This window comes from Pseudophryne corroboree, chromosome 7, assembly GCF_028390025.1.
Source record: "Pseudophryne corroboree isolate aPseCor3 chromosome 7, aPseCor3.hap2, whole genome shotgun sequence".
NCBI classification, from domain to species: Eukaryota; Metazoa; Chordata; class Amphibia; order Anura; family Myobatrachidae; genus Pseudophryne; species Pseudophryne corroboree.
The window spans coordinates 167,557,940-167,573,589 of record NC_086450.1 but is presented as its reverse complement, the minus strand read 5'-3'; the positions used below and the strand labels follow the sequence as shown (position 1 = coordinate 167,573,589).

The 15,650-nt window shown below is 46.0% G+C and overlaps 1 long non-coding RNA gene across 1 annotated transcript in view; it reads left to right on the top strand.

Annotated features, from left to right (window-relative positions):
- LOC134943479 (uncharacterized) overlaps positions 1-15,275 on the top strand; it is a 30,462-nt gene extending 15,187 nt beyond the window's left edge. The window contains exon 3 of the long non-coding RNA XR_010181563.1: positions 12,653-15,275. This is a non-coding gene — a long non-coding RNA (uncharacterized LOC134943479). The remainder of the gene's footprint in view (positions 1-12,652) is intronic.
- Positions 15,276-15,650: the final 375 nt, after the last annotated feature.

The following is a 15,650-nucleotide window of genomic DNA, read 5'->3' as shown; positions in this document are numbered from 1 at the left end:
ACTTAATATATTCCGACATAGCTTGAGTCTCGGGAAGTGACAGGGGATATGTGCGACCACGAGGTGGCGTCTTCCCTAGGACAAGGTCAATAGGGCAGTCCCAAGGCCTATGAGGTGGTAACAGATCAGCTGCTTGTTCCGAAAATACATCCTTGTACCCTTGATACGCCTCCGGAATATGCTCTTCATCCGTCTTGGAGGAGACACGGAGCGGACAAACAGGAGTGAGACAATTAGCGTGACAAAAGGAACTCCAGGACAGAATTTGTGAAGACTTACAGTCAATGTGGGGATTATGAATTTTTAGCCAAGGCATTCCAAGGACCAGATCATGGTGCATTTCTGGGATCACCAAGAGTTCCAGACCTTCCTGATGTAGAGCCCCGACCTGCAGCTTAACTGGCCCCGTGCGCCACATTATGAGACCCTTGGAAATTCTAGTCCCGTTGATAGCCGTCAACGAAATTGGCCGCTCGATAGGCCGTAACTTTAAACCCATGCTTTGGGCACAGGAGGAAGAAACGAAGTTCCCCGCAGCCCCGGAATCCAACAGAGCTTCACAAGACTTGGAGGCTGAATCGGTGACCAGAGTTACGGGAAGCAAACAGTCCGAAGTTGGAGAAGCTTTAGTCGTAACCCCCAGCTTGACTCCTCCGGAACAAGCTAGGCCTGCCCGTTTCCCGGACGGGATTTACAAAACTTAAGAAAATGATCTGCGGCTCCACAGTATAGGCAAAGTTTACCCTCACGACGACGCTGTCGTTCTTCCGGAGACAGTCGGGATCGGTTAATTTGCATGGGCTCGTCCGAGCTAGGCAAAGCCACCGGTCTAGGAGTAGGATTCCGGAACCTGGAACGATCTGAACGGCTACGTTCTCTTCCACGCTCCTGCATCCGAAGATCCACCTTGACGCAAAGGGAAATCAACTCTTCCAATGGATCCGGCAGATCCCTTGTAACCAGCTCATCTTTCAGCCGGTCGGAGAGACCGTTCCAGAAGGCAGCTCTCAGGGCATCATTATTCCAGCGTAATTCAGAGGCAATGGTCTGGAAATGAACCACGTACTGACCCACGGAACGGGAGCCCTGACGAACACGGAGCAAGTCGGAAGAAGCAGTGGTCATCCTGCCGGGTTCGTCGAAGATTCTTCGAAAGGACGTGATGAAGTTGGTATAGTTGGAAACCATGGGATCAGATCGTTCCCATAATGGAGACACCCAATCCAAGGCAGACCCTTCCACCAGAGAAATAATATATGCTACCTTGGACCGGTCTGTAGGAAAGTTGTGTGCAAGTAGCTCGAAATGTACCTCGCATTGGTTTAAGAAACCCCGACAATTTTTAGGATTCCCATTATAGCGGGACGGAGTAGGCAGCTGAAGGCGCGGGGTAGTACCGGCCGATGGTTGGACATTGCTGGCAACGGCAACTGGTGCAACTACTGGAACAGGTGCCGGAATTACAGAGGCTAGAGACGCCTGAATCTGATCCAGACGCCCGGACAACTGCTGGAGGTACTGCATTACCTGACCTTGTGCCGCTTCCTGACTTTGTACTCGGGAAGCCAGGTTCTGGATGGCACTTGAGTCCGTGTTCCGATTCCCCGGGTCCATGTGGCCTGAGTATACTATCACTGACCTGATTTGGGAATGTTGTGGACTCGGGGCTTCTTCCAATGACCGGGAAGAGGAACCGCTACTGGGTCGCAGTAGAGATGGCCGGATGTAGGTCTTCCTCATGCAGGATTAAAACGGCAGGCAGGAAGCACGGAAGAATACTTGAAGGTTTCCTGAAAGACAAGACTTGTAAAGATACTGAATGCTGAGGCACAGAGGTACTAGAGATACTGAGGTGCTGGAGACACCGGTATTGAGGCACGGAGGTGTCGGTGGCACAGAGATGCTAAGTGCTGAGGCACTGAAGTGCTGGAGGCACAGGTATTGAGGCACGGAGGTGCCGGAGGCACAGTGATGCTGAGTGCTGAGGCACTGTGGTGCTGGAGGTACTGGAGGCACTGAGGTGCGGGAGGCACTGAGGTGCCGGAGGCACAGTGATGCTGAGTGCTGAGGCCCTGTGGTGCTGGAGGCACTGAGGTACTGGAGGCACTAAGGTGCTGGAGGCACAGAGATGCTTGGGAGCACGGAAGTGCTTGGAGGCACTGAGATGCTTGGAGGCACGGAAGTGCTTGGAGGCACGGAGATGCTTGGAGGCACGGAGATGCTTGGAGGCACGGAAGTGCTTGGAGGCACGGAGATGCTTGGAGGCACGGAGATGCTTGGAGGCACGGAAGTGCTTGGAGGCACGGAAATGCTTGGAGGCACGGAGATGCTTGGAGGCACGGAAGTGCTTGGAGGCACGGAGATGCTTGGAGGCACGGAGATGCTTGGAGGCACGGAAGTGCTTGGAGGCACGGAGATGCTTGGAGGCACGGAAATGCTTGGAGGCACGGAGATGCTTGGAGGCACGGAAGTGCTTGGAGGCACGGAGATGCTTGGAGGCACGGAGATGCAGACACGGAGACCGCAGGAACGTGGGAGCTCTGGAAATCACAGCTTCTGAGGCAGAATCGATGATACTCAGGCACCGGATCTCTGCCCGGCGTCTGGCTTTGAATTCCCCGCCCTTGCCTGATTGGCGGAGCAGGCAGGTGACGTCAGTCCTGCTCCGCCTCCCTGACCACACTCACGATGGCGGCGCCCTCGCTCCGGGAAACCGCCGGAGGAACGCACCGACCCGGCGCCGGGACCCGGAGACCGCCGGGGGGAGAGAGGCGCTGGGCAGTCCAAGTCACCCGCAGGGACAAGCGCGGCCGCCGCTGCCTGCGATGTGTGACAGAATGTTAATGCTCCTAACATGAAACAGCCCTCCTTTTAGTCTTGTTTTAGACAAAGTGGAACCTCTCCTTGAAGGGGTAATGGTAATCGGCGGTGACTTAAATTGGGCTCTTGACCCTCTCCATGATACATCTAAAAAAAAATTCTATAGACCCAAGAAGGAGTATAGAAGGGTGAGGCGCACCTTGCTTGACCATCAACTAATAGACACTTGGAGACTGACTGACCCCTCAGACATTGATTATTCTAATTTCTCACATCCCCGTCAAATGTATTCTGGAATAGATTATCTGTTCCTAAGTCTCCGGCACCTTCATTTATTATCTGGCGCTTTGATAGGGCAAGATTACATGGTCAGAACATGCTCCTGTTAGCCTCACACTTTACCTCCTCAAACAGCCGCGGAGGTCGTGGTCATAGCATTTCAATGACACCCTTCTCCAGGATACATCCTGTAGATCCCAATTGGATTCTGCTATAGATTCCTATATTAGCAATAATGACTGTGATGAAACTTCTAAGGTTTCAATATCCGGGCCATATAAGTGTGTCTTGAGGCGTGTATGTATCCAGTTGGGATTCTACAGGAAAAAGCAAAGGATGAAACAAAGGGATGAATTATTAGCCAGCATAAAAATCTTAGAAACTGCACATAAGGAGTCTACACTGACCTTGAAGAGGCCCGTGCCTCTTTGAATAAACTCCTTTCCGACAATGTAAAATTTTCCTACCGTAAGTTCCACAGCCGTTAATACCAATGGGGTAACAAACTGGGTAAATTATTGGCTACGGCTCTCCGGGAACAACGTGCTATTACCTTTATTCATACTATAAAAGATGATCATGGCTAAACTCAGCACGAAACGCATAAAATTGCTGAGGCCTTTCAGGTTTATTATTCTAATTTATACGATCTCTCAGGCTTAGATGGGAGGGTAGACTCTATATCCCAGCAGACTGCTGTGTCTGACTACCTCAAATCTTTAACTTTCTCTATCGTCCTAAGTGGATGCTGGGGTTCCTGAAAGGACCATGGGGAATAGCGGCTCCGCAGGAGACAGGGCACAAAAGTAAAGCTTTTACAGGTCAGGTGGTGTGTACTGGCTCCTCCCCCTATGACCCTCCTCCAGACTCCAGTTAGATTTTTGTGCCCGGCCGAGAAGGGTGCAATTCTAGGTGGCTCTCATAAAGAGCTGCTTAGAGAGTTTAGCTTAGGTTTTTTATTTTACAGTGATTCCTGCTGGCAACAGGATCACTGCAACGAGGGACAGAGGGGAGAAGAAGTGAACTCACCTGCGTGCAGGATGGATTGGCTTCTTGGCTACTGGACATGAAGCTCCAGAGGGACGATCACAGGTACAGCCTGGATGGTCACCGGAGCCACGCCGCCGGCCCCCTCACAGATGCTGAAGCAAGAAGAGGTCCAGAATCGGCGGCTGAAGACTCCTGCAGTCTTCTTAAGGTAGCGCACAGCACTGCAGCTGTGCGCCATTTTCCTCTCAGCACACTTCACACGGCAGTCACTGAGGGTGCAGGGCGCTGGGGGGGGGGCGCCCTGGGAGGCAAATGAAAACCTTTAAAAAGGCTAAAAATACCTCACATATAGCCCCAGAGGCTATATGGAGATATTTACCCCTGCCTAAATGTACTAAATAGCGGGAGACGAGCCCGCCGGAAAAGGGGCGGGGCCTATCTCCTCAGCACACGGCGCCATTTTCTGTCACAGCTCCGCTGGTCAGGAAGGCTCCCAGGTCTCTCCCCTGCACTGCACTACAGAAACAGGGTATAACAGAGAGGGGGGGCAAAATAAATGGCAATATATTAATATAAAAGCAGCTATAAGGGAGCACTTAATCATAAGGCTATCCCTGTCATATATAGCGCTTTTTGGTGTGTGCTGGCAGACTCTCCCTCTGTCTCCCCAAAGGGCTAGTGGGTCCTGTCTTCGTATAGAGCATTCCCTGTGTGTCTGCTGTGTGTCGGTACGTGTGTGTCGACATGTATGAGGACGTTATTGGTGTGGAGGCGGAGCAATTGCCAAATATGAGGATGTCACCTTCTAGGGGGTCGACACCAGAATGGATGCCTTTATTTGTGGAATTACGGGATAGCGTCAACTCGCTTAAGCAGTCGTTTGCCGACATGAGGCGGCCGGACACTCAATTAGTGCCTGTCCAGGCGCCTCAAACACCGTCAGGGGCTGTAAAACGCCCCTTGCCTCAGTCGGTCGACACAGACCCAGACACAGGCACTGATTCCGGTGGTGAAGGTGACGAATCAACCGTATTTTCCAGTAGGGCCACACGTTATATGATTTTGGCAATAAAGGAGATGTTACATTTAGCTGATACTACAGGTACCACTAAACAGGGTATTATGTGGGGTGTGAAAAAACTACCAGTAGTTTTTACCGAATCAGAAGAATTAAATGACGTGTGTGATGAAGCGTGGGGTGCCCCGATAAAAAACTGCTAATTTCAAAGAAGTTATTGGCTTTATACCCTTTCCCGCCAGAGGTTAGGGAGCGCTGGGAAACACCTCCTAGGGTGGACAAAGCGCTAACACGCTCATCAAAACAAGTGGCGTTACCCTCTCCTGAGACGGCCGCACTTAAAGATCCATCAGATAGGAGGATGGAAAATATCCAAAAAGGTATATACACACATGCAGGTGTTATACTACGACCAGCTATTGCGACTGCCTGGATGTGCAGTGCTGGGGTAGTTTGGTCAGAGTCCCTGATCGAAAATATTGATACCCTGGACAGGGACAATATTTTACTGTCGTTAGAACAAATAAAGGATGCATTTCTTTATATGCGTGATGCACAGAGAGATATCTGCACACTGGCATCACGGGTAAGTGCTATGTCCATTTCGGCCAGAAGAGCCTTATGGACACGACAGTGGACAGGCGATGCGTAGAGGAGTTATTTGGGGTCGGTCTATCGGATTTGGTGGCCACGGCTACGGCCGGGAAATCCACCTTTCTACCTCAAGTCACTCCCCAACTGAAAAAGGCACCGACTTTTCAACCGCAGCCCTTTCGTTCCTTTAAAAATAAGAGAGCAAAGGGCTATTCATATCTGCCACGAGGCAGAGGACGAGGGAAGAGACAGCAACAGGCAGCTCCTTCCCAGGAACAGAAGCCCTCCCCGGCTTCTACAAAAGCCTCAGCATGACGCTGGGGCTTCGCAAGCGGACTCGGGGGCGGTAGGCGGTCGTCTCAAGAATTACAGCGCGCAGTGGGCTCACTCGCAGGTAAATCCCTGGATCCTGCAGATAATATCTCAGGGGTACAGGTTGAAATTAGAGACAGAGCCACCTCGCCGTTTCCTGAAGTCTGCTTTACCAACGTCCCCCTCAGAAAGGGAGACGGTTTTGGAAGCCATTCACAAGCTGTATTCTCAGCAGGTGATAGTCAAGGTACCTCTTCTACAACAAGGGAAGGGGTATTATTCCACTCTTTTTGTGGTACCGAAGCCGGATGGCTCGGTAAGGCCTATTCTAAATCTGAAGTCCTTGAACTTGTACATAAAGAAGTTCAAGTTCAAGATGGAGTCACTCAGAGCAGTGATAGCGAACCTGGAAGAAGGGGACTTTATGGTATCCTTGGACATCAAGGATGCGTATCTCCACGTTCCAATTACCCCTCACACCAGGGGTACCTCAGGTTCGTTGTACAAAACTGTCACTATCAGTTTCAGACGCTGCCGTTTGGTTTGTCCACGGCACCTCGGGTCTTTACAAAGGTAATGGCCGAGATAATATTTCTTCTTCGAAGAAAAGGCGTATTAATTATCCCATACTTGGACGATCTCCTAATAAGGGCAAGGTCCAGAGAACAGCTAGAGATGGGTTTAGCACTATCTCAAGAGGTGCTAAAGCAGCACGGATGGATTCTGAATATTCCAAAATCCCAATTAATGCCGACAACTCGTCTGCTGTTCCTGGGGATGATTCTGGACACAGTTCAGAAAAAGGTTTTTCTTCCCGAAGAAAAAGCCAAGGAGTTATCTGACCTGGTCAGGAACCTCCTAAAACCAGGAAAGGTGTCTGTACATCAATGCACAAGAGTCCTGGGAAAAAATGGTAGCTTCTTACGAAGCAATCCCTTTCGGCAGATTCCATGCAAAGGGATCTGTTGGACAAATGGTCAGGGTCGCATCTTCAGATGCACCTGCGGATAACACTGTCGCCGAGGACAAGGGTATCCCTTCTGTGGTGGTTGCAGGAGGCTCATCTATTGGAGGGCCGCAGATTCGGCATGCAGGATTGGATCCTGGTGACCACGGAGGCCAGCCTGAGAGGCTGGGGAGCAGTCACACAGGGAAGAAATTTCCAGGGAGTGTGGTCGAGCCTGAAAAAGTCTCTTCACATAAGCATTCTGGAACTAAGAGCAATCTACAATGCTCTAAGCCAGGCGGAACCTCTGCTTCAAGGAAGACCGGTGTTGATCCAGTCGGACAACATCACGGCAGTCGCCCATGTAAACAGACAGGGCGGCACAAGAAGCAGGAGGGCAATGGCAGAAGCTGCCAGGATCCTTCGCTGGGCGGAGAATCACGTGATAGCACTGTCAGCAGTATTCATCCCGGGCATGGACAACTGGGAAGCAGACTTCCTCAGCAGACACGACCTTCACCCGGGAGAGTGGGGACTTCATCCAGAAGTTTTCCACATGCTATTAAACCGTTGGGTAAAACCAATGGTGGACATGATGGCGTCTCGCCTCAACAAAACACTGGACAGGTATTGCGCCAGGTCAAGAGATCCGCAGGCAATAGCTGTGGACGCGCTGGTAACACCTTGGGTGTACCAGTCGGTATATGTGTTTCCTCCTCTGCCTCTCATACCAAAGGTATTGAGGATTATACGGCAAAGAGGAGTAAGACTAGTGGCTCCGGATTGGCCAAGAAGGACTTGGTACCCGGAACTTCAAGAGATGGTCACGGACGATCCGTGGCCTCTACTTCTGAGAAGGGACCTGCTTCAGCAGGGTACTTGTCTTTTTCAAGACTTACCGCGGCTGCGTTTGACGGCATGGCGTTTGAATGCCAGATCCTAAAAGGAAAAGGCATTCCAGAAGAAGTCATTCCTACCTTGATAAAGGCAAGGAAGGAAGTCACCGCGAAGCATTATCGCCGTATTTGGCGAAAATATGTTGCGTGGTGCGAGCAGCGGAGTGCTCCGATGGAGGAATTTCAACTGGGTCGTTTTCCTACATTTCCTGCAATCAGGATTGTCTATGGGTCTCAAATTGGGATCTATTAAGGTTCAAATTTCGGCCCTATCAATATTCTTCCAAAAAGAATTGGCCTCAGTCCCTGAGGTCCAGATTTTTATCAAAGGAGTACTGCATATACAGCCTCCTGTGGTGCCTAAGGTGGCACCGTGGGATCTAAATGTAGTTTTAGATTTCCTCAAATCCAATTGGTTTGAACCACTAAAGAATGTGGATTTGAAATATCTCACATGGAAAGTGACTATGTTACTGGCCCTGGCTTCGGCCGGGAGAGTATCTGAACTGGCGGCTTTGTTTTATAAAAGCCCTTATTTAATTTTCCATTCGACATAGGGCAGAGCTGCGGACGCGTCCGCATTTTCTCCCTAAGGTGGTATCAGCGTTTCACCTGAACCAGCCTATTGTAGTGCCTGCGGCTACAGACGACTTGAAGGACTCCAAGTTGTTGGACGTTGTCAGAGCCTTAAAAATATACATTTAAAGGACGGCTGGAGTCAGAAAATCTGACTCGCTGTTTATACTGTATGCACCCAACAAGTTGGGTGCACCTGCTTCTAAGCAGTCGATTGCTCGTTGGATTTGTAACAAAATTCAACTTGTACATTCTGTGGCAGGCCTGCCACAGCCTAAATCTGTTAAGGCCCATTCCGCAAGGAAGGTGGGCTCATCTTGGGCGGCTGCCCGAGGGGTCTCGGCATTACAACTCTGCCGAGCAGCTACGTGGTCAGGGGAGAACACGTTTGTAAATTTTTACAAATTTGATACCCTGGCAAAGGAGGACCTGGAGTTCTCTCATTCGGTGCTGCAGAGTCATCCGCACTCTCCCGCCCGTTTGGGAGCTTTGGTATAATCCCCATGGTCCTTTCAGGAACCCCAGCATCCACTTAGGACGATAGAGAAAATAAGAATTTACTTACCGATAATTCTATTTCTCGGAGTCCGTAGTGGATGCTGGGCGCCCATCCCAAGTGCGGATTATCTGCAATACTTGTACATAGTTATTGTTAACTAATTCGGGTTATTGTTTAGGAAGCCATCTTTCAGAGGCTCCTCTGTTATCATACTGTTAACTGGGTTTAGATCACAAGTTGTACGGTGTGATTGGTGTGGCTGGTATGAGTCTTACCCGGGATTCAAAATCCTCCCTTATTGTGTACGCTCGTCCGGGCACAGTACCTAACTGGAGTCTGGAGGAGGGTCATAGGGGGAGGAGCCAGTACACACCACCTGACCTGTAAAAGCTTTACTTTTGTGCCCTGTCTCCTGCGGAGCCGCTATTCCCCATGGTCCTTTCAGGAACCCCAGCATCCACTACGGACTCCGAGAAATAGAATTATCGGTAAGTAAATTCTTATTTTCTCCGCCTTGTCTACGGAAGATGCTGATTCTTTAGATGAACCCTTTTCCATTGAGGAGGTTATGAAAGTTATTGATTCCTCAGCCAACGGTGAAAGCCCAGGCCCGGATGGGTTCTTTATAGCTTATTATAAGGCTTTTAAGGGGAAACAGGCCCCACTTCTCATGAGGGCACTTAATGCCATTTCAGAAGAGTCACATTTTTCTGCGCAATCTCTTAAGGCTCACAGTGTTGCCAAAAGACTGTAAAGACCGTAGTCTGTGCTTGAGTTATAGGCCGATTTCTTTATTGAATATAAACATTACAATTTTTGCAAAATTGATTGCGAATCGCCTTAAACTGTTGCCAGATTTGATCCATGGAGACCAGGCATGCTTTGTCTTGGGTCGAGAGGCCATAGACAATACCTCCAAAGTGATTAATATGATTCATTACGCAACCCTATCCTCGTCCCCCTCTATTGTAATATTGACAGATGCTGAAAAAGCGTTTGATAGGGTAGATTGGAGTTTCATGTCTGGTATTTTGAGACATCTGGGACTAGGTAACGCCTGTCTACATAAAATCCTATCCCTTTATACCTCCCCATCCACTCGAATCAGAATTAATGGTTCTTTGTCCTTATCCTTTACAATTTCTAATGGCACCAGACAGGGGTGCCCCTTGTACCCCCTGCTATTTGTACTATGTATAGAAGGTCTGGCCAGAGCCGTTAGAGCTAATCTGAATATTTCAGGCTGGTATGTTAAAGGACAGGAATATAAAATGGCTCTATATGCTGATGATTTGCTTGCCCTGATCTCAACCCCGACGATTTCCCTTCCAAATTTGATCTCCGAATTTCATAGATTCGGAGCACTCTCAAATTTTAAGATAAATTACTCCAAATCTATAGCTATGAATTTAACTGCTCCTCCCCGCATGGTCGATAGTTTGAAAAATGAATTTCCTTTTACGTGGCATGATTATAAGCTGAAATATTTAGGTGTCCAGATCTCCAACGACTTAACCAAACTGTTTTCTTTAAATTTTATACCATTACTGAAAACACTCCGTTTAGATTTCCAGAAGTGGAGGCGTTTACGTCTGTCATGGTTTGGGAGAATAAATGTGGTAAAAATGAACTCTTTGCCCAAAATATTGTTTTTTCTGCAAACTCTCCCCATACATATTCCACCCACGTGGTTTCGATCCATTCAGAATCTTATTCGAATATTTGTCTGGGGTCGCACCACACCACCTTTTAAACATGATATTTTATTTATGAGGAAACATAAGGGAGGCCAACAACTTCCACACATCCCTAGTTACTATAATGCAGTAGTGCTCAACAGGATTCTGGAATGGTCGCGTGTCAAAGACTGTAAACAATGGGTGCTATTGGAAGAGGTTTCCTCCCGCATTATATTGAAGTTGTCCCCTGGCTGCCCACTCTTCCAAGGATCACCCACCCTACGGTTTCCCCCACTCTTAAATTATGGGGTAGGCTTCGTTTAGACGGTCACATATCTTCCAAAATATCCCCTCTCACTTCTTTCATTTTTAACCCAGACTGTATTGCAGGTTTTCAGGGTACAGCTTTTACACAATGGGCTGAGATGGGGGTTTTTAGGGTAGGTCAGTTGGTGAGCTCTGGCAAGGTGCGGTCATTCTCTGATATTCAATCACTCTGGAACATACCGAGTTCCGATTTTTGGAAATATCTTCAAGTACGTCATTTTCTAACATCCTCTAAAAATCTTTCTGACATGACGAGAGATCTAACCACTTTTGAAAAATTGTGTGTCTCCCCGCAATCCCCTACTCACACTGTTTCCCAGATATACATTATTATCATTGAAAACCTTTTTACCCATCCTCTTTCATTCCTAGCCTCTTGGGAGAGAGATATTCAAGGTTTGGTTCCACAATTTAACTGGGACTCGATATTTCGTAATACACAGGCAAGTTCTCTCTGCTTTCTATGATGGAAAATCTTTATAAAATCTTATATAGATGGTATAGAATCCCCCTAATCCTCAATAAGATGTATCCCGCAGTATCTGGCCAATGCTGGAGATGTAAAACAGCTCCAGGGAGTTTCTTGCATATATGGTGGGAATGTCTCTTTATATCCCCTTTTTGGATAGAGGTGTTTAAATGTTCGGAACTGATACTTAATGATGTGGTACCCAAAGACCCAGGTTTTTGGCTTCTCAACTTGACTCCTACAAGTACACGCACTTATAAATATTCACTGCTTAGACATCTCAATAACGCAGCTAAGGCCATAAGACCAGCACTTTGGAGATCTACTACGCCTCCATCGATTAAACAATGGTTTAAAAAGATTGATTATTTTTTAGAAATGGAAGATCTTATCTCTTTTTCTACAGGAAAGACCGTTAATTTCACAGCTATTTGGCTGCCCTGGTGTGAATTTAAAGAGACACCCATATACAGATCATGTATAGGTTTATAGTTTGGTCTCTAGTGCCCTTTATTTTACGCTTCCATCTTAAGATACCGGAGGAAGAGATGCTCATGTTGTTTTTATCCTATTCACTGTCCTGTCTTCCACTAGGGATGCCCTCCCTTTCTTATGTTTTTCTTCCTCTTCTTCTCTTCCTTCTTTTTTTTTCTCTACTTCGTTCTTTCAACTGTTTTGATATTATGTTTATTGAATGAGTATTTTGTACTATGGCATTATTGTAAATGTAGACAGTTACGTATTTTTGGATGTTATTGTAAGAAACACCGACATGTCTCTAGATGCGCTTTATTATGCTTTCGCTGATAATGTTCCTTGGTGTTTATACATACTGCCTTATTTGTCTGACTACTACTTCAATAAAAAACTGTTTACACCAAAAAAAAAAGATTAACATATGACATGAAGTTCGCCCAGGTCATCCACCTGTATTTCCTATTACGTCCCAAATAAGGAACCTACTGAAACATTTGTTAATTTGGGTGCATTATACAGTTATAGGAAAAGCCTTAAGAGTTATAGATTTTGGGTGGGAAGCAATGGGGTACGTGGTTTGAGGGCCATCCCACCATCCTGACAGCTAGGTTTTTTAGCCTGCCAAAAAAGTTTGTAGGTATGCAGTAGAGGGGTGCTGCAAGTTCCAGTGCCAGGCAAGCAAGTGTGTTTTTAGAGGAGTGGCGTTGGGGTGGAGTAGAGCTTCAAAACTGCTAGACATGCCTCATCCTGATTTTGTCTTTTCTCCATAGCATGGTGGCCACTCCGTCCTTTAATGGACCAAAAACTGAAATGTTTGGAGGTATGGATAATGTTCTGTTCAGAAAGGTATTACCGTGGCTGGGTTGGGCATATGGTTGTTTCATGGAACCTACATTGATGTCTATCCAGCCTTGCTTACAATACTAACCAATATTTGCATTACATAATTTTATTGGGCAAACGCCAATTCGAATTCAGTTGTAGATAAAGGGGGTTGTTTAAATGTAATGATGACGCTATTGTTTTTACTGTTTTTTTGTTTGTTGGTTTTACTTCTGTGTTGGTTGGTTGGTTGGTTGGTTGGTTGTGAAATAAATGTAAAGCTCCTAAAAGCAGTGATGGTGCATTGTCTGCATAAAATCAGTTACAGACATGTAGAATCGGATAAACTCAGGTATGGTGGGATCTGCTGCCAGTCTGTGGGTTTGGAATGGAAGCTTGCCATTCACTGTGTATACAGTCAGTATGTCGAACCTCACAAAGGTACACATGGGCTGGGTATGCGGGCTCATTGTACACATAGTGAGTGAGGACCTCATGACTGCATACCCATCCTGTGTGTGCTGGGACAATGTTTACAAGAACCCTGCTCTCTGCACACACTGCCACACATACAGTGAGCATCACCGACATCAAAATTAGTAATGCTGATTGCACGCGGGTGTAGAGAACCAGGTGCCTGTAAACATTGTCCTGGCATGCACAGTGAGATGTAGTGGCGGTATAAAGGACGTGCCATTGAGAATGCATTCTGAGTGATACCAAACTTGTCTGATCTGAACTAGAAACTGCACAATAAGGCGAAACGCGTATTCTCTTCTGGTTGTGTAATTCTATGTCGACAGGTCTTCAAGGACTATCTGATAATCCTTTCACTTTTAGGTTAAGAATCAGTTTGGGCACTATCTTGTCTTTCAGGGATTGTTGTTGTTTTTTTATAGATACCTTTAAAACCAGTATAAAAAGGATTAATATTAAAGGTTTTAACAGATGCGGTTCATGTCTGATTTGCCGAACAACAAGTAATAACAACAATCCAAGGAAAACCACCACTTTTCAGATAAATAACAATAAAATCTTTATGATCAACAGTTTCGTTACATGCCACCCTCAAAATGATATTTATTTTCTAGAGTGCACATGTGGGTTAATATATGTAGGCACAACCACCAGGAACCTTAAAACACATATGTCAGAACATATATATAATATCAGAAAGGGACAGTTAAGTCACCCCCTTTCTGAACATTTTAGAATTACCTACAATAGTTCAGAGGCATGTATTAAAAGATATATAGATATACAACAAGTTAGGGAATACTGGAGAACAAGGGATTTGGAACAAAGACTAGCAAAAAAAAAAAGATGCAATAGATCTATTCCATTAATAGTCTATTTACAAATGGGCTGAATTCAAACTTTGAATTAAAATGGTTTTTAAATTAAAATGCAATTTAAATTATGTTTTTTAACCTGCATTTTTATTTTATCTCTTCACATATTTCTCCTGGATCTACTTGAAAATATGCGTACTTTAAATTCCATGCACCAATGAGGGTTGGACAATGCGGGAATACAAAGAACCACGGTAGTTGTGAATGGTGCAGGAGATATGTCCAATTGTCTGGAATGGTAAACACAAAAACCGACCCACTAAAGAATCCATATCATTCGGAATAGTGTAATACATAAATTGTAACGCATATGACACACCCCCATTGTCTCCATGGCTCAACGTATACTTCCGGTTTCCGATGGAACGCATACTTCCGTCTACCGGTAATAGCGGTGGAACGCAAACGGCGGGAGAACCATTTTCCGGATCTACAGTTTAATATCAGCAAATACTGAGGCATAGCATGCTGCACTTGAAAAAGGATCATCAACAAGATCTGGAAGTGCTGTGCCAAACACTATGCCACATTAGATGGACTCCTGAGGACTCAACTATTCTGACTTGTGCAAAGCCGGGTGGTGTGTGGCTGAACTTGCCTACACGTTATCTATCGTAAGCACACACCACCAGCCACAAGCTGTATGAGCCAGGAGTAACCTACCATATGTCACTTTTTGCACTTTACAACTCTTTAAATAATTTATTGTTATGTTATATACTAAGCTGTGCACTGTGCCACAATTTATGCTTATTGTATATGAATATTTAATATAATTGTACCTTCCCCTTTTTATCCATACCAAAAAATTTGAGTGTGGTTTATTAAGGGAGATACATTAAATTCCAGTAATCTGGAATCAATATCCCTCAAGAGTAAGCGCTAAGGTTTTTTACCTTCATCTTTTTTATCATATACTTTACAAGTAACGAGGTGTCTAACTTGTTTGGTAAAAAAACATTGCTGCATATACTCTGTTCGCTGCACATTTGTGATACTCTGCACTGCACCCTGATTCTCTATAATTAACCTACTGGAAATTGGAGTACCCAGAGGAAACCCACACAAGTGGAGAGAATATACAGACTCCACACAGTTAGGGCCATGGTGGGAATCAAACCCATGACCTCATTGCTGTGAGGCAGTAATGCTAATCATTACACCATCCGTGCTGCTAACCATTATTACACCCATAAAGCTAACCATTACACCATCTTGACACCCCATCTTTTTAATAAAGTTAAAATAAAAATGATGTATTAATGTCATAGTCATATATTCCGCTAATCAAGAGTGCCCCGCAAAGGAATCATTTTTCTTTTATTAGTTTAAGTTAATTGTGTATATTGAGTAGCCTGTAGTTGTGTCAATGTGCCTTAACTGAGCGTTGCTTACATGAGAACTCCCAGTTACGCCTCTTCAGTTGTAAGTGTAAATATAACTGAAATGTGTACGACTCTATCTTGCATAGCCTAAGTTCTGTAACATACGTAATGCTAAAACATGCAATGCTCTCCAAAGAGGCATCTGTTTAACTCAGCATCAGGCCCAATATATATGAATTGTCCATATGAAGATCTGTGCATACACAGTA